We start from the raw sequence: 27,086 nt of genomic DNA, 5'->3' as shown, positions 1-27,086 counted from the left end.
CATTGGTCTCTACGGTCATTTATTATATCAGGATGCTGCAGTTGTATGAGGTTTCTTTCAAGTTTTGTACAATTAGGCTACAATCATATTTCGACTGCATTGACATTTTCAAGAGATCCGCAGTCATATAGCGCTATTAGTATATACAGTTTTTACCTTATAAATCTGATTGGTTTGTAACTGTGTGTCGAGCGCTCGTACAAAGTCCCAATTTTTACACAGTCCAATTTTTGTACACTGTTCAGTCTAATCACTATCACGAATGATGTCGATGATGAAATGATGAGGACACAAACACCAGTCCCCGGGCAGAGAAAATTCCCCAACCCGGCCGAGAATCGAACCCGGGACCCCGTGATCCAGAGGCAGCAAGTAGAGAATGGGATCAGCACACTGTACGCCATAAGACATATGTCGACAGGACACCTTGACCATTTTCAATGAACAGAAAGACAAACGCTTTGTAGGTCACTTCTTTATATTACTGGATCACCGGTTTCGACCCTTTTATGTCGTCTTCAGACCCATTAATTATTAAAAAGGATACAAAAGAGGGCACGAAAGCATAGAGATAATTGAACACTGGACTCGCATTCGGGAGGACGACGGTTCAATCCCGCGTCCGGCCATCCTGATTTAGGTTTTCCGTGATTTCCCTAAATCACTCCAGGCAAATGCCGGGATGGTTCCTCTGAAAGGGCACGGCCGACTTCCTTCCCCATCCTTCCCTAATCCGATGAGACCGATGACCACGCTGTCTGGTCTCCTTCCCCAAACCAACCAACCAAGATAATTGAAAAATGGCATAAAAAATATAGACAGAGATATCGCGAAGTAAAAATAAAACAGTCGCGGATATCAGCCCGTGTGTGTACAGTTTGGGACAAGTGATCGCTGGTTCCGAGAACTGCGGTAGCGACCTGAAAGGGTGTCTCAGCCTACACACATTCGGGGTCTGCGTATTTTCTAAAACCCGACGGAAATATCCGCGGTCCGTCGCCGAAATCGGCTCGTGTGTGGCCCTCTAGTAAGTGGCGAGGGGACGCCTGGGCTGTGCCCCGGCCGCTGCGTCCCATTCTGCGGCCGCGCGGACGCCGGCGGCGCACCAGCAGGCGCGGAAGGTAGGTAGACAGACGCAGGCAGAGGCGCGCGGCCGGTGTAGTCGGTGGTGCGTGGAGCGGCCGGCGCTGGCGTATTGATCTGCAGCCGGCCCTGTCGGCCCTTTGTCGGCTGCCGACTCAACCCGCCGCCGCCGCTGCCGCCGTCGGACTTCCGGCGTCCTCGGTGCTGACCCACACCTCCAGCTATATTGGCACGTGGCCACTTGCCGGTACAGCGGACCCCTACCTATGGTACACATCACGCCTGTGCCACTCTCCGATATTTCGGAGCCTTCCCACCTCAGTACAGTGACCATTCTGATGTGACAGTCGTGCTTTTTGTTGTTGTGTCGTTTTCAGTACTAAAGCTGCGTTGATAAAAGCTCTGAACGCTAGTCTTTCCTGTGCGTTCTGCCACACGCGGATCCAATTTTAGTAAAGGCCTCGACGTTTCTACGAGGGTGAGTCAAATGAAAACGTTAAATATTTTTTTAAATATTATTTATTGGGCAGAAGTGATACAAAGCCTTATCAGTTTTCAACAAAATCTCCCCCACGCTCAATGCAACTCCCCCATCGCTTACAAACTGCATAAATTTCTTTAGAAAAAAATTCTTTTGATAGTCCGCGCAACCACTCATGCACCGCGTGGCGTACCTCTTCATCAGAACGGAACTGCTTTCCTCCCATTGCGTCTTTGAGTGGTCCGAACATATGGAAATCGCATGGGGGGGAGGATGAAGATTGGTTCAAATGGCTCTGAGCACTATGGGACTTAAAGTCTGAGGTCATCAGTCCCCTAGAACTTAGAACTACTTAAACCTAACTAACCTAAGGACATCACACACATCCATGCCCGAGGCAGGATTCGAACCTGCGACCGTAGCGGTCGCCTGGTTCCAGACTGTAGCGCCTAGAACCGCTTGGCCACCCCGGCTGGCACATGGGGCAAGGTCTGGTGAGTATGGTGGATGAGGAAGACACTCAAAATGCAGATCTGTGATTGTTACAGCTCTTGTACGTACAGTGTGGGGCCTCGAATTGTCATGTTGTAAAAGGACACCGGCTAACAGCAATCCACGTCGATTTGATTTGATTGCAGGCCGAGATTATTTTTTAAATCTGTGTATGATGCACTGGTGACAGTGGTCCCTCTTGGCATGTAATGCTCCAAAATGATACCTTTTTCGTCCCAAAAGAGTGACAGCATGACCTTCCCTGCTCATCTGTTCGAAACTTCTTTGGTTTTAGTAAACATGCTGAAATGTCATTCAGTGTCACTCGGCTGTTTTCCTTCACAAACATGCATCACCGTACTGAACCTTCATTCGTCGATTAATTTCAATATGTTTCACCGCAAAAACCCAGTAACAGAACTCAGTCCTTCCCTGGTGCAAGTCGCAAGTGGGGCGGCCATCTTTATACTGATACTGCGACGGTGTGTGTGCATCTGCAGTATGCTGCCACCTACAGGCCATTCTGCACTCTGTTTGTAGCACGCTTACCAACTTAACAGGATAACGGTGCGAAATTTCGATTTGTTATTTCAAATTTAAGGTTTTCATTTGACTCACCCTCGTACATAAACTCTAAGGAAAAAAGATAGACAACGGACCACGAAGGAATTATCCGAATAAGACGCAAATCGGTAGTTGTGATGCACTTGGAGAGACTAACAGACGATTACATTTTCAGGAAAATTGTGTGATTTATTAAAGAGAAAGTGCTCCACAAAGTGGACAAGTTAATAATGCCTTGGTCCACCTGTGGCCCGTAAGCAAGCAGTTATTCAGCTTTGCTGTGATTGATAGAGTTGTTGGATCTCTTCCTGAGGGATGTCGTGCCACATTCTGTCCAATTGGCGCGTTAGGCCGTTACAATCCCGAGCTGGTTGGAGGACTCTGACCATAATGCTCGAAACATTCTCATTTGGAGAGAGGTCCAGTCACTTTGCTGACCAAAGCAGGGTTTCGCGAGCACGAAGACAAGCAGTAGAAACACTCTCTGGTTGGTGGCGGGCATTATGTTGCTTGCAATGAAGGGCAACAAAACGGGATATAGAACATCGTCTACGTCTCGCTGCGCTGTAAGGGTCCCGCGGATGACAACCAATGGGGTCCTGGCATGAAATGAATTGGGACCCCAACCCGTAAGTCTTGGTTGTCGGGCCATATGGCGGGCAATAGTCAGGTCGGTATCCAACCGCTGTTTGGGGCGTCCGCAGACACAGCATCAGCCTGGAATCTCATTGACAGGAGTAGAATTGTCTTCAGTGATGATTCCCGCTTCGAATTGTGCCCCAATGACCGGCGAAGACGTGTTTGCAGTCGTCCCAGACAGCGGTGGGGTACCACATTCGCGGCCTTCGACGATCTTTAGGCGAAGAGCTGCCTTCCTGGATACAACCATAGTTCAGTAGACAACTGCAAACATTTTTCCACCGAGACATTGACCATCGTGTCTCACTGCGGTGTAAGTGTATTGACAGTTATGACGATTGCTTTTGAAATAGAAAACACTTCCGTAATGTTTTTCCTTCTGTCTCCTTTTTATTTGTGTGTTTTATATATGAGTGGCTGAAGCAGGGGCAGGGGATGCGTGCGATGAGAGTAACAAACCGTATTCTATCTCCAGACGTTCAGCTCTGCATAACAACTGCAACCTACAGCCACTGGAACTTGCTTGTTGTAGTTAAGCCTTGGTCATTTGACGTTGCTTCACCTCATCGTAGTTTCCAGATTTATTGGAAAAAGGCGCTACAGTCCGTATCCGCTTTGCTGCTACGGTCGCAGGGGACTGATGACCTCAGATGTTAAGTCCCATAGTGCTTAGAGCCATTTCAACCATTTTATTGGAAAAAGTTCCGAAGACCGTAACTAATTGCTGGCTTAGAATATCAGCAACTGGCGTGGGCTTTCATTAATTCGGAATGTACACTCCTGGAAATGGAAAAAAGAACACATTGACACCGGTGTGTCAGACCCACCATACTTGCTCCGGACACTGCGAGAGGGCTGTACGAGCAATGATCACACGCACGGCACAGCGGACACACCAGGAACCGCGGTGTTGGCCGTCGAATGGCGCTAGCTGCGCAGCATTTGTGCACCGCCGCCGTCAGTGTCAGCCAGTTTGCCGTGGCATACGGAGCTCCATCGCAGTCTTTAACACTGGTAGCATGCCGCGACAGCGTGGACGTGAACCGTATGTGCAGTTGACGGACTTTGAGCGAGGGCGTATAGGGGGCATGCGGGAGGCCGGGTGGACGTACCACCGAATTGCTCAACACGTGGGGCGTGAGGTCTCCACAGTACATCGAAGTTGTCACCAGTGGTCGGCGGAAGGTGCACGTGCCCGTCGACCTGGGACCGGACCGCAGCGACGCACGGATGCACGCCAAGACCGTAGGATCCTACGCAGTGCCGTAGGGGACCGCACCGCCACTTCCCAGCAAATTAGGGACACTGTTGCTCCTGGGGTATCGGCGAGGACCATTCGCAACCGTCTCCATGATGCTGGGCTACGGTCCCGCACACCGTTAGGCCGTCTTCCGCTCACGCCCCAACATCGTGCAGCCCGCCTCCAGTGGTGTCGCGACAGGCGTGAATGGAGGGACGAATGGAGACGTGTCGTCTTCAGCGATGAGAGTCGCTTCTGCCTTGGTGCCAATGATGGTCGTATGCGTGTTTGGCGCCGTGCAGGTGAGCGCCACAATCAGGACTGCATACGACCGAGGCACACAGGGCCAACACCCGGCATCATGGTGTGGGGAGCGATCTCCTACACTGGCCGTACACCACTGGTGATCGTCGAGGGGACACTGAATAGTGCACGGTACATCCAAACCGTCATCGAACCCATCGTTCTACCATTCGTAGACCGGCAAGGGAACTTGCTGTTCCAACAGGACAATGCACGTCCGCATGTATCCCGTGCCACCCAACGTGCTCTAGAAGGTGTAAGTCAACTACCCTGGCCAGCAAGATCTCCGGATCTGTCCCCCATTGAGCATGTTTGGGACTGGATGAAGCGTCGTCTCACGCGGTCTGCATGTCCAGCACGAACGCTGGTCCAACTGAGACGCCAGGTGGAAATGGCATGGCAAGCCGTTCCACAGGACTACATCCAGCATCTCTACGATCGTCTCCATGGGAGAATAGCAGCCTGCATTGCTGCGAAAGGTGGATACACACTGTACTAGTGCCGACATTGTGCATGCTCTGTTGCCTGTGTCTATGTGCCTGTGGTTCTGTCAGTGTGATCATGTGATGTATCTGACCCCAGTAATGTGTCAATAAAGTTTCCCCTTCCTGGGACAATGAATTCACGGTGTTCTTATTTCAATTTCCAGGAGTGTATTTGCGAAGCCACAGCACTCTATGGAGGTCGAGAAACTTGGTCCGTGATTCGGTTCAGTGACGTTCTTACTCATTGGTTCGAAGATGACCACAGTAGTGGTCGAAACCGGTCACCGTACTAAATAAAATGTGATCAAGACTGTTTTTAATAGTAAATATTTGTAACTTGTATCAACGCCCGTCAGCAGCTGAAGGTATTAATATAATTCTATTTTCATTCTGATTTATCTGGTGTCCGAAAAGGCATGGTCATTGCTTTCGGGGAAAGGGTGGAAGCATTTTCTAAACGGCTAAGTTCGTGTGTCACTGTAGTTACTGGCGCTATTCTAAACGGGTACTGAGGCAACTGTGGTGCACCACCGGCCGCAGAAGACAGGGGTTAATGACGACTGCGAAGATATGTACGAGTCAATGGACGTGCAACTGTTGAGCAACTGACTGCCCATGTGAACCCAGAGGCTACCAAGGGTATGTCCTCAATGACCGTTCAGTGAACGTTTCTGCGTATAGAACTTCGCAGTAGGCGACTGGTTCATGCACCCATGCTGACTGCTGTTCAATGGTGACGAAGTTTGGAATTTACACGCCAGTACCGCACCTGTACGTCCACTGGTTGGTGACAGGTGGCCTTTTCAGATGAATCACGTATTATGCTCCATCGGACAGGTAGTCGTCGGTGACTACAGCGTGAAACGTCTGAAAGCAAATCCTCCGCAACAATCGTCGGAAGGGTCCAGACCTCAGGGTCCCGGAAGGGACAACAATTCAAGGCAGGTATATGTGTGTTCAAATGTGTGTGAAATCTTATGGGACTTAACTGCTAAGGTCATCAGTCCCCAAGCTTACACACTACTTAACCTAAATCATCCTAAGGACAAACACACACACCCATGCCCGAGGAGGGACTCGAACCTCTGCCGGGACCAGCCGCACAGTCCATGACTGCAGCAGGTCATGCAACGTATCGCCGCGCGGGATTAGCCGAGCTGTCTAAGGCGCTGCAGTCATGCACTGTGCGGCTGGTCCCGGCGGAGGTTCGAGTCCTCCCTCGAGCATGGGAATGTGTGTTTGTCCTTAGGATAATTTAGGTTAATCAGTGTGTAAGCTTAGGGACTGATGACCTTAGCAGTTAAGTGACATAAGATTTCATACACATTTGAACATTTTGCAACGTTTCACAGAGCACACAGTGTACATGCATAATCTGAAGAGCATCTGGATGGGATCACTTTACCCCCCCCCCCCCCCCGGCCACCGTACTGCCTGGTTTTAAACCCAATAGAGAATCTGTCTAACCATATCCATTGCACTGTTCGTGCCATAGATCCTCAGCCGAGAAACTTGGCGCAGCTGGCCACGGTATGGCTTCACATCCCTGTCGGTACCTACCAGAACCTCATTGACACACTTCTTGCATGCCTCGCAGTGGGGCGCGCTGCAAAAGGTGGTTATGCAGGCTTTCAACAGATGGTTACATTAATGTGGTGGACAGTGTAGTTCCACCTAGTATAATTCAGCGTTTTTATTGTGTACTGGTATGTCCTGAGCAACTTTTCAGTCTTCAACTACGGATCTTTCTTCGAGTGAGTGGTTTTAAATAGTTGCTGTAAGTGCTTCAACAGCCTGTAGCCCTCTTCAGTTCTGACTCCGCTGCTGCCCCCGTCTGTGAGCCATAGAGGACAACAACTCAACCCTGGCTTCGAAAGAGCAAAGACGATAAAATGTCGTCGCGCCTTAAGCTCTCACAACTGGGACCGGGCCGCTGTTCTTCCGTTTTTGAAAGCGCAGATTCGGCCATTTATCGCTATCCTCAGAAGGGGACAGGCACTTGCCGTTTCTCGGAGTGAGCGACGCGGAGCACGCTCCCTGGGAGTGGCCGGCCTCGTTCGCCGCCGGTGAAATATTAAAAGGCGCGAGCGGCGGCCGCGGATTCCCTTTGTAGGCGCAGCTCCGGGGGAGGTGTGCAAATAGGGCGGCACGCTGTACTTAGGCCCGGGCTGGCACCTGGCGCAGCGGGACGGGACAGCGCGCGACAGGGGGAGTCGAGTGCAGTGAAAGGCGCGTTATCCCTGGAGGGTTCTCCTCTTTGTGCTCGTCGCAGAAAAGGGTCCTTTCTGCCATTCACCCACGGCCGCGCCCGTGTCCGTAACGCCGGTTTAACACACCACGTGTCGCCGCCTTTTGCCGCTACGCAACTGGAATGCGCCGAGCGGACGTTTCAGTCTGCTGCTTGCATTCGGAAATGTACAGGAAAAAAAACAAAGAAGGGCTGCACATCTGAAGGAAGTGGGAACTGTTTTGAGACGTCTCAGATACGCAGGATGTGTTCTCTACATGACCAGAAACCTACCCCTCACGCCACCACCACACACTCAGATTCTTTCAGCCGGTCGGAGTGGCCATGCTGTTCTAGGCGCTACAGTGTGGAACCGCGCGACCGCTACGGTCGCAGGTTCGAATCCTGCCTCGGGCATGGATGTGTGTGATGTCTTTAGGTTAGTTAGGTTTAATTAGTTCTAAGTCTAGGGGACTGATGACCTCAGATGTTAGGCCCCATAGTGCTCAGAGCCATTTGAACCAGTCAGATTCTTTCGAGAAGCCAAGTTGCACGATACAAAACAGCTAGTTTTTCACGTATCTCAGTGTCATATCACCTGAACTATTTCTCGTGCAGTGATACAGGTTGGGTCAGGTACAATGATACATAGTGGGACAGGACGAAGGAACGTGCTTTGAGGAGTGATAGTATTAGTGATTCTGAACAAAAAACCTCATGTGAACATTTGTCCTGTTGACATAAAAGCTTTCTGAGTATCGCACCGCATCTTAACGTAAATAACTGTACTGGAAAAACCAACGCTTGAGCCGTGGTTGCAGTGACCTTGTCCTGGGTGTTGAGTCAGCCACAAGAAGGCCACAGTAGCCACTGCCGAAAAGTTTAATTCCCCAGCATAGTTTTTTTTTTACATTATGAAGCGGTACGATACTCAGAAAACTTTTATGTCAGCTGACTCTAGTCGCGGAAGCCAGCCGAGTTATATATGCCCTATTCTTAGCAGTTTCCGAGCAAACTAATGAGAACAGTAGAAACAGGACTAGTGCAGGTGTTAGTAAATGAAAAATTGTGCCCTAATATTTTGATTAATTGTGTGCATTTTCTCACAAAAGATGTTCAAAAAGTCTACTACCACTGCAATGCATTTTGCAGCTCTTGTAGACAGCTGCTGTGTTACTGATCTGAGCTCATTCGTATTGTCCTTTATTTGAGCACATGTGTATAAAGTACAAGCGAGAAGTTCCTCCTTTGTGTCCACTCTGTCTTGCAGGATCACTCTTTACCAAAGACTCAAATTAATAGAGCGTGTTATTCACGTCAGTTACGGTATCATGTGTTGAGAATAGTTATTCGTGAGGTGAGCAGAATTATTTCATCAAACACATCTTTATAGGGAGCTTGAGAGTAAACAGGCTCGGGGGTCCAAAGAAAGTTAGGTAATGTCTGTGACATTTTTTAGCCAGTTTTTAAACCATAATGTGATGTAAATAATACTAAGTGTATTCGGTTGTTTTGTGACAGCTGTGCGTCTATAAACAAAAATTATTATATTTTGTTTCTGTTCTCTGTGACTGTATGACAATATGGATTTCAAATTCGGTGATACTTCCCTGTACTGTGCATGGTCATTTGTACATGCCCAGAGATAGGGCTTCTGATATTGTAGGAAAGAAACTCTGAAAACGTGAAACTGTAGTGCTCCCAGACGAATATGAAAGTGTTTTTGAGACGTTAGGAACACTTCACTCCGAGAATTCTGATTTTTCCTGCATCAGTTGCAAATAACTCAGTCAAATATCAATTCCAAAATGAAAAAAGCTTCAAAATTAGTGAAGCTAAACGTCACACTGTTCATTAGACATCATCACTGGTTGGTCTCCATGCTGCATAAATGCAGTGATCAGGGTGCAAACACAAAATGATCAAAAGTGGGGTAACGTATGATCGTATTTTGCCTCAAGTAAAATATTTGCTAAACAGTAGTCATGCACAACAGGCAAAGCAAAATCACTTGGTATCACTACTTCTGCTGTGGGCTATGAATTTAACAAAATCCCTTTCTACAGAAGTCTGGTAGAGGATAATGATGTACGATCAGTTAATGAGAATGAAGACTATGATAACAGCGATGTTCATTATGATGACTGATATTTTGAATCAGATATCAGTAACACGAGGAAAAATTAGTTCCTATGTGCTTAATCATTATTAATATAACACCTCTTACCAACTAAAGCAGTTTAATTCTGTAAGTTTTGAACCAATTTGAATCTAGAAAATACAGTAGAAAATTAAAAATTGATAAGTAAGTTATACTTTAATAAGACCAAGATAAGTTATGTACTAAATTTTGGATTGCTTAATATGTCCTTTAAAGTCATTTGCAACAAATGCCACAAAATATATCAGTTTAGAGTGTTTGTTGTTCATGAAGTATAATTGGTACAAGTGTAAAATAATTTTTGTGACAAAAGATACCAAATCCAAAATTTAATTCCTAATAACTGGGCTATAATAATGAGAAATATCTTAAATTTTTCTAAGAGACGTATCAATGAGCCCCGGACAAACTCTATATCAACTATGGTTTGCACACGAGAACTATTGTGGCTGCAAGAAATTTTTCTGCACACACAGCCCCCCCCCCCCCCCCCACACACACACACTCAAACATTCTCTCTCTCTCTCTCTGGGACGTGCCCATACAGCCATCTTGGTAGTGGAATGTCAATTATGACGATACGGACGTGTGAACAACAAAACACCAAGTCCCCGAGCGCAAAAATCTCCGACCGGACCGAAAATCGAACCCGGGCCCCTTCAGCTAGCAGTCCTGACCGCACAGCTACCGAGGCAGACATTCGCTTTGGTTGTTTTCGTACGTTAGTGGTGGTGAGGAAGGACATACGGATGTCCTCCGTGGTTTTCGAACAGCTATATGTCGGATACTGTTAAGAAAAAGGCATATTTCATATGAAGTTTTTTGTTCACATTCACCAGTACTATCACCCCCGCAAAGCATGTATCCTTGCTCCTGACTCATCCTGTATAATTTTTCAGGTGGATTGAGTGGTAAATGTGGACACTATCTTCAAAAAGTGTTGCGAATTAAGTTTTTAGTAACAAAGCTGAAGTTTTACAACTTGAGTAGCATAAATGCAATGCGCGATAAACGGTTTCCTTTTCATACCTGTGTGTGTGTGTGTGTGTGTGTGTGTGTGTGTGTGTGTGTGTCGGTGGCGATCGTTCAGCGAGAAAATGTTTCGAAATATTTTTAAATTATGTCTAAGTTCGTTGCGAGTCGCTAAATGCCCTCATTTTCAAACTTGGTCTTCTAACTTTAATGCTAGTCTTACTAAAGTAAACATTTAACTTAAGACTAGTCCTCTAAATGTCCAGATTTTGACAGCATTTTATATTCGATCAGGAATTAGATGAAAAACTGAAAATCAATTGTTTTGTTTTCATTTACGTTAGATAGGCGATGTGCTTCTGAGACTGGGTGACCAGCTGATTGGTCTAGCTGTTGATATAAGTTGAGTTATTGTACAAATATGCTCACTATGCTATTCCTTCTATTGTTTGCAGGAAGGGTGGACATCACATTTTAGGAGAGGTATCACCGAATGAGGCCTAAACGCGGAAATTCTGCAGCTATATTATTTCCTACAGTGTGAGCAACACTGCAATCCAGTGTATTCTCAACGGAAGAGATAATACTCAATTACCAGTGAACAACAGAGTATGCAAAATTGCTTGTCCTGGTTGTGATAAGTTTTATATTGGTCAACCGGGCAGAGACATAGCAGCTAGGTGGGTTGAACTCAAGCGCAGGTGGTGGTTGCCGGATTGGTTCTCTACGTTTAATGTGCATGTACTGAAGCCACAGTTACGAACCACAATCCCACATCTTCTATGTACCAAACAAAGGCCAAAGAAACTGGCACACGTGCCTAACATTGTGTAGGGCCCCCGCGAGCACGCAGAAGTGCCGCAGCACGACGTGGCATGGACTCGTCTAGTGTCTGAAGTAGTGCTGGAGGGAACTGACACCATGACTCCTGCAGGACAGATCATATATCCGTAAGAGTACGAGGGGTTGAATATCTCTTCTGAACAGCACATTGCAAGGCATCACAGACGTGCTCAATAATTTTCATGTCTGGGGGGTTTGACGGCCAGCGAAAGTGTTTAGAATGAGAAGAGTGTTCCTGAAGCCACTGTGTAGCAATTCTAGATGTGTGGGGTGGCGCATTGTTCTGTGGAATTGCCCAAGTCCGTCGGAATGCACAATGGATATGAATGGATGCAGGTGATCAGACAGGATGCTTACTTACGTGTTACCCGTCAGTCGTATACAGACGTATACTTCAACTGCATACGCCCCACGCCAATACAGAGCCTCCACCAGCTTAAACAGTCCGCTGCTTTCATGCAGGTTGTTTCCATATCCATACACATCCATCCTCTCGATACAATTTTAAACGAGACCAGGCAACGTGTTGACGGGCCCAGGTGAATTGTAAATCATTGTGTCGTGCAGTCATCAAGGATACACGTGTGGGCCTTCGGCTCCGAAAGCCCATACCGATGACGTTTCGTTGAATGTTTCGCACCCTGATACTTGCTGATGGCCCAGCATTGAAATCTGCAGCAATTTGCGGAAGGGTTGCACTTCACTCACACTGAACGATTCTCTTCAGTCGTCGTTGGTCCCGTTCTTACAGGATCTTTTGCCGGCCGCAGCGATGTCCGAGATTTGATGTTTTACCGGATTCCTGATATTCACGGTACAGTCGTGAAATAGTCGTACGAGAAAATCCCCACATCATCGCTACCTGGGAGGTGCTGTGTCCGTCCCATCGGCCGTGCGCCAACTATAACACTACGTATCATCTCCCTTTGGCGATGTAAAAAATTTAATCTTCTGCATCAATGCAATCAAGAGTTACTGCCATTTATGTCACGTATTGTTATGTCTTGCTGGTTTCTATATCGATAACACACAAAAATCATCGAAGTTTTCGATTCCCTCGATGGATGAACTATCTGTACAGGGCGAAAATCAGTAAAACCGATAACTATAGGGACTGATTTCTGATTGGAAACTGAGGAAAAAAGGACCTATGAACATGCGTCCGGAAATGCATCGACACCGCGGTAGTTGGAGCTGACGAAGGAAAGTTCCTCTGACAGCTTGCCATGTGTGGCTTGTGTGTTGCAGGCAATGTGATTGACGCAGCGTACTGTAAGCGGCAGAATGAATCTGGTATTCATGTCGCGAACAAGCCGAGATAGTGTTTATGGATGGCCAAGCAGATGGAAACGGCCGAGAGGCAGCACGGCTCTACCAGAACAAGTACCCTTACAGACACAAATCACATCCAGACAGACGAACATCCAGGGACGTGGTGGACTGTGCGTACACCAGATTTGGAGGACCGGGTTCTGCAGGAGACTTGGTGGCGCAATGGGTTCAAAATGGTTCAAATGGCTCTGAGCGCTATGGGACTTAACATCTGAGGTCATTAGTCCCCTAGAACTTAGAACTACTTAAACCTAACTAACCTAAGAACATCACACACATCCATGCCCGAGGCAGGATTCGAACCTCCGACCGTAGGGGTGGCGCGGTTCCAGACTGTAGCACCTAGAACCGCTCGACCACCACGGCCGGCTGGTGCAATGGCAATCTACTGTGAAATAGTGCGCATCAGTTCGTTCACCAAAAGTCCCCACAAGCACATTGTGCCTGCAGCAACACAATGCACGGGTTGGGGGTGAGTCGTGCTTGTATAGCTCAGACAGTAAGAGAATAGAAGCCGTCGAAATATTTTGTCACAGAACGATACTGAAGAGTAGATGGCTAAGTGGCGTAAATAGTAAAGGGAGATACGGGACTGAACTAATGTCAAAAGAAAATTCATGATGTAGCTTGACTAAGGAAAGGATCGGTTAGTAGGAGACATTCTAAGGCTTCAAGGAATTGTTAATTCGGTAAAGTAGCGAAGTATAGTGTGTAAAAATTGTAAAGGCAGACCAACCCTCGAATGCAGTAAGTGATTTGAAGTGGAGGATTACACTAGTTACGCAGAGTGGAAGAGGACAGTAAAATATAGCCTAGCGTGGAGAGTAGCATCAAACCAGTGTCCGGACTTTTAGAAGGATCCAAGAAAGGAAGATTAGGTTTTAACGTCCCATCGTCATCGAGGTCATTAGAGACAGTTCGGACTGGAGAAAACAAGGACAACGTACCTTGGTTTTCAGTCACCAATGTGACACAGTGTGGGCAACGGCCTTGCCGCATTGGATACACCGTTCCCGTGAGATCACCGAAGTTAAGCGCTGTCGGGCGTGGTTGGCACTTGGATGGGTGACCATCCAGGGCGCCATGCGCTGTTGCCATTTTTTGGGGTGCACTCATCCTCGTGATGCCAACTGAGGAGCTACTCGACCGAATAGTAGCGGCTTCGGTCCAGAATACCATTGTACCGACCGCGAGAGCGGTGTGCTAACCCCACGCCCCTCCTATCTGCATCCCCAACTGAGGATGACACGGCGGTCGGATGGTCCCGGTAGGCCACTCGTGGCCTGAAGACGGAGAGCTTTAATGTGACACAGTGTAGAACAGCATCGGAAATGTAAAGGCTGTCCCAAAATTCACACAAGATTCGAATTTTACACCTTTCGTGTTCTAAACTTGGGCCAAAGAAAAAGCTAAAAGACAGCGCTACACGAAAAAACAACGATGGCTGGGTGTTGTGTGCTGTCCTTAGGTTAGTTAGGTTTAAGTAGTTCTAAGTTCTAGGAGACTGATGGCCATAGCTGTTGGGTCCCATAGTGCTCAGAGCCATTTGAAAAAACAACGCTCAAGAACTGTTGAGGAACATTTTAAACATAATGAAGATTTGGCAACAACAGTTCGCAATTTTCTTAGAAAATATTGCCAGAATAGTGGTTTAACTTCATCAAGTGTGAATAGATTAATTAAAAAATTTAGGGACATCGGATCAGTTTGTGATCTGCATCACTCTGGCCGTACTTCAACAAATCTTCAACGCAAACAGTCGAAACAATTCGTGTGTTTCTGAGTGTCCGGGAACATAAATTCGACAATACGACCAAGAATTGGACATTTCAAGAAACTCTGTACAGAGTATTCTCACGAAAGATTTGCATTATCATACTTACGAATTTCAGTCGTCTGAAGGACCAAATCTTACTGACCACGCACAGTGAACAGAGTTCGTTGAATCCATTGTGGAGCAACAACAAGTGGATGCTAATTTTCCAAACAAACTTATCATTAGGGATGAGGCTCATTTTCATCCGGATGGCTTGGTTAATTGATAAAATTGTCGTTTGTAGAGTTCACAAAATCCACAAGTGATAGTTAAGAAAGAAATTCGTCCACGACATGTCACTGTTGGGCACGGATTTTTGGCAGGAGACGTCATCGGACCATTCTTCTACGAAAATGCCGCTGGTCAGGCTATAAGAATTAATGGTGCTGGCTATTGCGACATGAGAATTCAGTATTTTGTACCTAAATTGCAAAACATGGATATGGAGGACATGTGATTTCAACAAGATGGCGCCACATGTCGTGCAACTGGAGAAACATATCAATTACTGCATGAGTCATTCCCTGGCTGTCGAATTTCCCGGTATGGTAATCAGAAGTGGCCGCCCAGTTCACATGTATTAACACTGTTGGACATCTTTCTTATGTTTTTCTTGAAGTCTAAGTTTTATGCAAGGAATTCCACGACCACCCACACCTAGGAGGAAACTGATTGCGGTATAAACGAAATTCTGCCACATTTATGCAAAACAGTCGTGAAAACTTTCAGGAGAAGAGTATGTAGCAATGTCGTGAAGGCCATTTACCATATATGCTATTCATTACATAACACTATACTGTGTACTTTAGGAATCAATTAGCCTTTTCCCAACGGCTTCGCCTGCGTATGTGTTCGACATGTATATTGAACACCTCCTCGTGCCCCTATCTGTGTCCGCATCTTCTTCCCTCTGGCTGTCCTCCTCATCGTCCCAACTCTCTCTCCTTGCCACCCCACTCTCTTCATCTCTCTCTCCTCTACTCCTCCTCCCTTGTCTTTGTCCATTTCTTCCCCCCCTCTCTATGCCTATACCTTCCTCCCTCTCCCTCTGACCATATCCTCCTCCCTATCTCTCTTTTATCTCTGCCTCGCACTCTTCCGTTCCCATCTGCTCACTGCCCCTCTACATCTTCCACTTGCCTCATGCACCTACCGCTTCTCCCCTCACTCTGTCTACCCCATCCTCCAACAATCTGTCCCAGCCATGCTCATAAGGATGTGTACTCCTGCAATACAGTTCAGTGAAACAGGCCAATACTACTTCCACAACAAGCATGTCATGCAGGACAGGATACCCGTCAGGTGCATGAAAATCATACAGGGCAGGTCGATAAAGCAGGCTGTACTACAACAAAACGCACCTTTTGTGCAGGGAAGCCTTTATTTCGGGGCTTGGAAAACTTTTTTTTTTCCTGACAAGTAGGCTATCCCATTAAGCAGGTTGACGCGGCAGGCCAATATTGTACTCACACAACATGCTGTCATGCTGGGCAGCTTATTCGCCAGGGGCTAGAAAAAACACCATCTTGCCTGTATGCCAACTATTGGAGCGAGGAGTTAGTAAATCCCACGTGCTGAGACTCATGAGGCATGCTTTTTCTGTGCCAAATGAGGTTTAAATCACTGCAGGGATTTGGGAATAGATCCCAGATATACACACATTTACTCTGCTTTACGTCTATAACAGATAAAAAAATTACAATTTTTAATATGAATCTCTTTTCCATAACAATTACTTCATGTGTTATTTTCACTTGTTAGCCTGCATCTTTTGTGTGTGGATAGAGCTAGGTGCTTCTTACCCGTGTAGTGTTTCCTTACCACATCCTCATTCTTTGAAGGAACTCCCATCTCCCGTGCTCTGGAATCCAGCAACAGACGGACCTTGGTGGTATTTGTCTGCAGCTATGATTTGGCGACGTGACGTGTTTACCTGCACAGCTAGTAAGCGCTCCTGGAGACATCCCTGGAAGGGTCTTTTCGGAGTCGAGGCGGGCGGGATGAAGAGCCGCGGAATCTGTGACGGGGCGGGGTGGCGCCGCAGCGCTGCTGAATTATTCATACGGCCGAGCCGCACCCTTTCTGCCGCCGTTTGTCGCTTTCCTTTCAGTCGTCACCATTAACGCGTTTGCAGCCGACGGCTCCGGAAGGCGCAGTTTATTTTCTGGGACCTCGCGCGACGCTTTATGATAGAAGTTGCCTAGTCGTAGGGGTACTGGTGTCTCGCACGTGAATATTCGTGACGAAATAAATGACAAATGTTTCTGTCACCGGGACGTAACCACCCTCAAAAACTGTCCTAGCGAAAGCGAGTACTTTCGTGGCGTGGTGTTTTTTTTTTTTTTTTGGCCTTGCAGATACAGGCTGGCCGAGAATTCGGCGTATCCCCCTCGACTTTGCAGGCCTACAGTTGAGAAAGTGAATAGTTGATTTACTGGTAACACTGCTTCGAAGCCGACGAAATGCTTTGGTTACACAAAAAGCCAAACCCTAAACACTTGTTACACTGAAAGTAATTATTTCATTTTTAACGCTTTTTTATGCAGTCGCTTTCTTGTCTGTTTGTTCGGTACAAATTTTGTAGTTGATTTTAAACTAATTTCTCGAGACTTGAAACTTTCGACATGGCTCAGAACTGGATGACAGTGCAATATTACCCCTCTTTAGTGTCTAGTGAGTGGCGGAGGGTACTTTCTTTAACACTATTTCCTGATGATATGAAAACTTTCAACGTAGCTCAGAGGTGGACGGCAATCCAATATTAACTGCTTTCTTACCTGATACATAGCTTTGTATACCACTACTGTTTCCCCCTTTTCCTGTTTATGTCGCGAATATTTCGCGGTGAAAACGGTAGATGGTAAGTCTCTCTGATTTTTACCTTCACTCTCTTTTCGCGAGATATACATGGGGTGAAAGCACATGTTAGTTGACTCAGGTAAAGAGAAACTGAATTAATCCTGAAATTTACCACTTGTCTCTATTTTAATGCCCTCAAAATGTTTGAAATCGATTGAAAAACTTGAAACATACAAGACTAAACTGCAGAAAATAAATATTTAAATAAAAATCTTTTTAATGTAACACATTTTTAAATAGGCTAAAAACTATAAAATAATTTCTCCATGCCCCATATAGATCCCAAACCCTACGATAGTTTTGAAAATTTGTGTTTGTGAATTTTAATAGCTATGAAAATACTTGTTGAATTGAAAATGAAAAAAAAAAAATGGTTCAAGTGGCTCTGAGCACTACGGGACTAAGCATCTGTGGTCATCAGTCCCTTAGAATTTAGAACTACTTAAACCTAACTAACCTAAGGACATCACACACATCCATGCCCGAGGCATGATTCGAACCTGCGACCGTAGCGGTCACACGGTTCCAGACTGAGGCGCCTAGAACCGCACGGCCACACAGGCCGGCTGAAAATGAAAAGTGCAGGGCGCATACAGTACACAACTGAAGCATAAATGATTCACTTTCTTACTGTTATCTACGTTCATAACAGTAGTATGAGAATAGCAACCGGCTTCACCGTTTTTAATATGCTCATTCACATCTTCCACATCACAACAGCTTTCCCTTTCACAAAGCCGCATATGTCACTGGATTTCTCTACAGGCGGCCTGGCCTGTATCAGCGCAAGTGATTTGTCAACTGTTTCTGTTCCACTTACATACTTTCCGCGCCGCGTCACGTTCCCGCAATTTAACTGGGCGGCATTCAGTATCACGGTGATCAGTGGTCATAGTACAGCATTTTGGCTCATTCGTGTTATTGGTTATTCTGTACTTTGACAAACTTGATTATGAATGTGACGTCAATGGTGCCTTGTTCAGGTGTTCCGTAGTAATGTCTGAGAGATGGAACAGAGCTCGGGGTAAATACGTACCTCAGGGAAGTTGACAAGACGCGGTAAACAAGTAGAATGAAAAAGTCAAGAGTCGGACGGTGGCACTTTAACCGATCGAACGTGTATATCGTAGCCGTGCGAGTCCAAATATTAATAATGGAACTGAAATAGAATAACTCAATATATTAGTCCATAGATGCGCTCTAGTTGCAGGAATATTGGCAGTGTAAAACTTCTATCTCATCGCCAACTGTATCTATGTGTGAAAGAATGCTAAATGCAGCAACCATATATCAGCGGTGGAGAAAGCTTACGACCACCTGGTGCACTTCATCGCAACTAACAGTACTGTGAAGTCCTTTAGTTTTGTAAAAGCACAGGACCAGTGAATCGTAAATTACGTCAGTATACCAATGAACTGGAATTGTGCAAATCTGTTCTTAACATGCGTGATATTGCCTGTGTGAGGTTCCTTGCCTAGACCTTAATTGAACTGAGAGTCCTTCAGTGTAATACTCTTGACAGCCAGTAAATACTTCAACAGTTGTGATAATAGTGGTAATTGCATTACTGCACTTTCATAAGTTAGCTAAGCGAAATACTGCATTATTAGCAAAATGATAGGTTGTAAACGGCAGTAGTGTTTTAAATGTACGTAAATGCATGTTTTTCATTTTTTTATGGTCTGGAGTGAAACGGTGCTGTATCTACGTTGTTTCCTCTTTATCAAAATAATTAGTCACCCCTGTGCGCACACGCAACCTTTACAGATGGCGCCAGCAATCGAGTGACATGCTCAAATGCGTGCACTGCTTCACCCTGAGCATAAGGCAACAGCGGTCGCGAGACATTTATGTTTCAAGCGGACATTGTATGTAAACGTGGGTAAATGTAGGGACGTGATGGAGTCGTCATGTCCATGGCCCTATGGTGAGTGAAGTTGCTGGATTTGTTGGTGTTTTGCGGCGGAATGTTCAACGTGTCCACGGGTAGTGGTGTCACACACGTGGCCACGAAACACTGTGGTCGAAAAAAAATCCTGACGGAGAAGGACCGAAGACAGGTCGCGCGTCATGTGGATCAGAATCACTTCTAAACAGGAATGACAGGAATTGCTGCAAGCGGTGGGCAAAGAGCCGTTCCATTCCTTTCCGACGGAAACTGCATGCAGTGAACGTTTGTAGTGGTCCACCTCGCAAGAGGCCATTGCTCGCATAGGCACGTAACGTTGCGCGTCTTCAGTGCGCTAGAAACTATCTAACGTGGACAGTAACTGACTGGCGGAGTTTGATGTTGTCTGTATTCAGATGGCACACGTCCTCGAATACACCAAAGGCCAAATGAAGCACATGAATGTGTACAAGGTCAGGTCAAGCAGGAGGTGGGTCTGTTGTGTTTTGGGGGTGTTTTTCTTATTTATGAATGGGACTCGTTCGCTGAGATGAGCACTAACATTAACCAGAATGTTTATTCAAACGTTCTGAATGATCATCTGATGCCTTACAGTCATCATCTGCGAAATGAGTATGCTGTTGATACCCCTGTTTTTCTAAACGACTACAGCAAAGTTGATCCGGCTCGAAGAATATGTAACTGGTATTCTTAACACTTCCGCACCCTATTACATCTCGACTGGCCTGCAGAATTATCTGACTTGAACCCTGTAGCATATCTGTGCGACATGTTGAAATAACAGGTAAAATGTCGACATCAACAACCTCGCAATTTGGTGGAATTTCGGCATCAGACCCTCTGCGAATGGCATAACCTAGATGCGATGTACCTGCTCATGCGCGTGGACTTATTTTCTAACCGAATCTAGCCGTGAGGGATTAGCCGAGCGGTCTACGGCGCTGCAGTCATGGGCTATGCGGCTGGTATCGGCGGAGGTTCGAGTCCTCCCTCGGGCATGAGTGTGTGTGTTTGTCCTTAGGATAATTTAGGTTTAGTAGTGTGTAAGCTTAGGGACTGATGACCTTAGCTGTTAAGTCCCATAAGACTTCACACACATTTGAACATTTTTGATAACCGACTCTAGGCGGTCGTCCAATCCAAGTGTGAAATTACATGGTATTATATGATGCGTGTAATGATTTCTTTAGAGCTGATTAACTTTTTGTGCGTTGAGATTATTATTACTATTGAACGGGTTTAATTGTAGCTCAGTGTGTATGGTATAAATAGACTTACGGGCTAATTACAAGCAATATAAATACAGTGAGATGTCATTGATCTGATGGTATGATTGCCTCAATGCTCACTGCAATTTTGAGTGACTGGCACACCGATTATGGACTGCATGGCCTTCGAACGGAAATTTTGATCGCCTCTTATGTTTTAAACGCAAGATACAAAGCGCCGCCTCACCTGTAGCAAACAAGGAATTCCTAAGACCGCTACGTGCATCCATGATACTAACTGCATCGTTACAAATACCAGTTATATTTTAGTGTAGTAGGAAAATTAACCTTTATTGGATGCTGCACTACACGTCAAAGTGACACAGGTACGTAACAATATTTTTCAGCATTGTCACAAAGTCTCTGTAAAGGACTGTTGCAACCATCTGCCAATTGTTTCCTGAAGACAGATATCCGTTCTCCGGTCACGGAGCAATTCGAAAGCCGCATTAACAATGTGATGATTGGAGGTTGTCTCAGGATGTGTTCTATCAACCGATCCCTTCTCTTAATCAAGTGGAGCCATTCATTTAATTTTTTTCTTCAGTTAGATCCACTGCCACCTTATTACTTGTTCGATCTACCCATCTGACCTTCAGCATCCATCTGTAGCGGCATATTTGAAATGCTTCTGTTGTTGATATGTTATGCCTTGGTATCTTGTCCGACTCTGTGTTAGCTAGTGTAGTCGGCGTATTTGTCGTCTTCTTTGATTCAAAATGCTTTGCCCGACTGTAGGACACTCCAGTCCCGACTCTCCCCGTTGCCGATCGATGCTTCCTCGAAATTCTTCTTCTCGACGTGTGGAAAAGGGACGTCCGGTGACGTCGTTAGCGAAGATGCGCGCGGACGTAGTATCGGCTTTGGCAAGGCAGAAAGAGATGGCGGGGTATTCCCCCTTCTGTCTACAGGCGTGCCCTCCCCCCCTCCCCCCCCCCCACACACACACACCCTTCTCTGCTTCCCACTGAAATGCGCGCTCAGAAATACACGAGTAACGAAGCGGACTCCGTACACACACCCTTAGCGTGCATCTTCCGGGCCCCTCCCTGCTTTCGTGTCCTGAGGGTCGCAGCCCACAGTCTGCCAAACCGGACTACTCTCGTACGTGCGTATGCTTTCGCGTAACTGGTAGGCTGCAGTAAAGTTATTGTGGGTGTGCCACCGCTTTATCGTGTACCGTGACCATCTTTAAAATTTTTAACGCCAATGAATGAAAAAAATGTTGTCATTCTCTAAGTATTCGCCTTTAAAATGTTTTCACTGTTTTTTTAATTTTTTCATCTTTGAGAAAGTATTGTTTTCATGGACGCATTACTTCGGTAAAAATGCTAACAACACAAACTACTTCAGCCACTAATCGTTGTCTTATTGCAGTTCACGGTGCATTTCGAGCCCAGGGAGAGTTCATGTTAGGGTGTTTCCCATCAGTTTTACATCATTGGTTGAAAGAGCTTACAACTGGTCCTGTTGCGTTTAATTGGGCATGCTACAAGGTGACCTAGTGTCCTGTAATGGAGCTCTAATTTCTTACAAACCTAAGATAAAAATGAGAACTGCTTGCAGTTTCAAGTATTATTTCCATAGTCCTCAGGTACAGAATGTGTAAACGTATTTACATTCATGCAAACACTTTTATATTAACAGCTCATTTTCACAAAATCTAAACAAGTCTAACATTGTATGAAAGAAAGCTGTTACATTTGTATCTGTACACAGACGTTATTATGTCTAAGATAATGCTAATATGTAATTGTTTTATCAATATATCGATGTTATTCGCAAAACGATTTGTTTCTGTGTACATACCAGATGTAACTGTAGGTTGTAAAATGGTTGTAAATGTTTAATTCCGGTTCCTTTAAGAAAAATAAGTTTTGCATTTTCTGAAGAAAATTGTGACAGTTGATTTTTTTCTTTATTGAGTTTCTATTCCCTTCGAAGGGGGCGGGCTGGCAGCAGCTTAGTGTGCCGCTCTTGAGCCTACAGAAGTTGTTTGTAAAAGATTAAGATAGTAACTAATAAAAACAGGCGATAAAATCGGAGGCTTAAATGGTAACATGGCGGAAAATCGTGGAACTTAAAACATAGAAAAAAGGGTTGATGATGCTAATAATATACATATGAAGCAGACAGGTAAAGTAATAGACAGACAATTAAAAAACAGGGCGACAGTCTGGTTTCCGTTCGCAAGAGATATAAAATTCACACCCAGCGACAGCATGATTTCTGTTCGCAACGCTTTGGAAAGACGAACAACACTGAACATTCACTTGAACACTGCACGAAAAGGTTGGCACAAATATGACATACCATAGCCCCATAGCCTAGGGCAGACGGCGGACGGGGGGAAACCTGGACAGATGACGGGAAAGAAGGGGCGGGGGGGAAGGAGAGGAAAAACGAAGGGGGGAGTTACAGTTGAAGTCAGTTTGTTCTTTTAACATGTATTCACCCCCATCATCTAAGGACCGTGATGCACCGCAGTGTACTCGGCGCCGGTTTTGGATGGCACCATTTTGCCATACACAGTACCCTTTAACCACGGCGGCACGCAAACTGTTAAAAATTTTAGTCGTTTCGGAAGTGCTTTCACCCTTGGCCTGAAAGCCAATGATCATGCCCCGTTTTCCGCGTCCGCCAGACATGCGTTATATATACCCTGCACTGCTAGTGCTGCCATCTGCCGTCTGTGAGTGGTTGTTGCACGTTGACGTTGAACAAAGCGGTGGTTTCATTAATGTGACTGGTTCGTGGGTTTTGAATTCGTTAGATGCCATAAAATGAGATGTTTAATTTAATATTTGTTTATAATTCAGAAAACAGATGAAAAGGAAAAGACCAAGCGGAGCGGGTCCTCTTCAGCTAGTGGCGTCATACAAATGGCCAGTAATTTCCTTAGAGAACCCACACCACTTCGACGTTTACAACAGCTAGGTGACTTAGCGTCTAAGACACTGGACTCCTATTCGGTAGGAGAGATGGGTCAGACCTTTGTTAGACATGCATATTTTTCCTTTACTTCGTTTCCATAATTTACTTCAGATAAATTCCAGATTGATTTTTAGAACCGTCCACTATCCCTCTATATTGAAATGAGCTAACGTGCTGTTCTCAAATTAAGTATGTTACGTACACCAGTGCCTGCAGAGAGATAGCGACGAGATGTCGGGATACACTGCCAGTTTGGGAGGACGGTATTTTTATGAAGTACCTGAGATGCAGCTATTAGTTTCGTCACAATACTGCTACGATAGAAACAGTACAGCCAGGCGGTGCTGTATTCCACTGTCTCTTTCCGTTGCATGTAAATGGCTAACTACTTCACGATTCAGCGATCGATGGAATGCTCTTGACTGTGTCCACTGTATCTATATTTCAATTGAAGGGTTGTCAATTGTGCAGCAGTTCGTGTTTGGTTTGTGACCTGTTTGTTTACAATCAATTACAGCAGTGCCCTTTTGTCCCCCCCCCCCCCCCCCCCCAGCTATGAAGTTCTAAAAATTTAATGACGTGTCCTGGTTGAGCATCACATGCCACGAATATTTAAAATTGTACATACAAACACCAGACAAAACATTAGACAGCCTTTAGAAGAGCACACAGGTCGTTTTGGAGCATACCAGTCGTTCATTTGACCCTCCACTGTGACGTAAGTCACCGCAGGACGTGCTGTATATGCGCCTGTCTGTCGTATGGATTAAACACATTAAAGTCGTCCTTTCACGTTATATGAAAACGTACTTGGACGAAGACTTGGTTACGTCATAGCGTGGAATGACACATTCCACTACATTGCGGAGCGTGAAATGATGAATTTTGGGAAGTCAGATTTTTGCCTTGCGGGGAGTATCTTGGTCAATGAGATGCGACGTCGTAAACTTGCAAGCAGGTTTCCGAGCCTCCATATTGTATTGAGTTAAATTATGTATGTAGTGGGTTTTCTTTATCATAGAGTACGTGGTATGAAAATAAGCTGCTTCAAAGCATCGGAAAATTGAGGATCTCTCGAAATCGCTTCATGTTAGTTACAATTTGTTACAATAAAATGACAGGAAACTACATATCGGATTCATGTATTCGACGCGTGCTATGTAAGTATACCGTTTCAGTGCTACGGCACAATGATCATCTATCAAAAGAGCGTCGTTTTGATACAATTTATCATAGTTAAATATGGAATAATGACATTTGTAGGTACAGTCTTCACACAATATTTGTCATATACGCAGGCCCAAATTCAATGTAGAAGTTGTAGCTAAGTTGATAGTATCGGAGTTGTGTAGCGAGAGGTAACAGGTTCATTCAACTCCATCAAAAAAATTCTCTTCACTTTTTGTTTTCTACAAGCTTGTGGCTCTTTTTTTATTAGTTTAACAAAAGTATTACCTGCAGTAGTCGATGATATTTATTATAAATAATGTATTGGTGCAATTCTTGTTGCTAAGACCAGCGACTGAAATGTTTCCCCATAAGCCAGAAATCACAACGCAACTGCCAGTCCATGTCAGACAGCAAACACGAGTTAGGCAATGCAGCATCGAGAATATGGATACTAAGCATGCGCAGACTGACAATAGCCGGCCGGGGTGGCCGAGCGGTTCTAGGCGCTACAGTCTGGAACTGCGTGACCGCTACGGTCGCAGGTTCGAATCCTGCCTCGGGCATGGATGTGTGTGGTGTCCTTAGGTTAGTTAGGTTTAAGTAGTTCTAAGTCTAGGGGACTGATGACCTCAGATGTTAAGTCCCATAGTGATCAGAGCCATTTGAATCATTTTTCAGCAACAAGTGGAAGGATCAAGCTCAAATTTATGTCAAACATGGAAGTCTGTGGTCGCTTGGCAGTGAAAAAATTTTAAGCTTCTAAGTCAATTCAGTCAAAAGATACGGCGATTTATGTCGCATATTTTGATACTCGCTCACCAAATAATGATGGAAGCTGAAGAAATGAATTAAAATTTGTGTCACGGCTGGGACTTGAACCTGGTGAGACTCGTCTTGAGGAAAATTTTATTACAAGATGACCTGCACCGAGGTAGAGGATTTCCACATTACGTCCAATGCTGAGGTGGTATTCCAATGCCGTAAAGCCTCGGTAATAGTGAAAAACTAAGAGGGGGAATATAAGCTGAAAATATGGGTTGAGGAGGGCATTGGACTTAAGTAGTCCGAGCAGCAATGTTAGCCATGGTGCTGCAGTGGTCTAATAGCCGCCGGCACGGTAGCTCAGCGTGTTCGGTCAGAGGGTTAGGTACCCTCTGCAAATATATATATATATATATATATATATATATATATATATATATATATATATATTACTGAGTGAACGGATCAACGAACAACCTGAACGGGTGTCACCGGACGTCCGCCACGAACAAATTCAACGAACAATATAGAACAAAATGAGATCATATCATCATTATCGTAGCTAAAGGTGAGACTCAAATCTCTCGAGAAAAATTTAATTATAAGATCTGTAAGATCAATCATCAGAGCTATAGTGTTTCCCGCTGACCCAGATCATGCAATTTGCAAAGACACATAGTTTCACACTACAAGTAAAGGAAAAAATCCGAAAATTGTTAATGTGTAATTATGTCATACGAAAGAATAATTTTTTTGTTTTTATCCATCTGTCTTTGTGTCCATCTGTTAAGAGCCCTTTTTGTGCTGAACTTGTTGCCGTATCAAGTTCTGATTTAGGTCACGTACTAAAGTCTTTGATCACTTGGCGGTGTAAATCATTTAAGCTCCTATGTCAGCTCATTCAAAATATTGGGCCATTTATGTCACATATTTTGAAACTTGAAACTCTCAAACCCACCCACCAAACACATGCTTATTTGTCTTGAGAACATCAAAAGCATAATGAAGAATATTACTGCACGCAAACATAAAAATGTTAGTTGTAGTGATGTTCCAGTAAGCATGATATCTTACTAGGATCTATACGGAAAACCTGTAAAAATCGTTGAGATTCTCGTATTTCAGGATGGATGAGTAGTGTATATACACATAATTAAGTTTGCACGGAACCCTAAGTGCGCGAGTGCTACTCGCTCTTGGCCAGTTGTTCTTCTACGAGGTTATTTGGACTGCGGATGAAACGTACCAACCAACACCCTTGCGTTCAACCAACACCGTAGCAATTTGTGATCTAATCGTCAATGAGAGGCAACAATTGAAAATAGCATATGCGAAGTGATTCGTGGACTTTTCTTCTCGCTGATATCAAGGGTCGAGGCGGTGTTTAGGGTATTTGCATGATGTCTGTTGGGGACGAATAATTTTTTTCTGATGTGCTTAGTATCAAGATCAATACAAGCCGGATACAGTGTTTGTAGTATTTATTCATTGCAGCTTCGGTAATGATGTATACGAAATCTAAATTATGTGTAATCAGTTATATAAA

This window comes from Schistocerca cancellata, chromosome 7 (assembly GCF_023864275.1).
Source record: "Schistocerca cancellata isolate TAMUIC-IGC-003103 chromosome 7, iqSchCanc2.1, whole genome shotgun sequence".
NCBI lineage: Eukaryota > Metazoa > Arthropoda > Insecta > Orthoptera > Acrididae > Schistocerca > Schistocerca cancellata.
The sequence above is the reverse complement of the archived record's forward strand: the minus strand, read 5'-3'. Positions refer to the sequence as shown.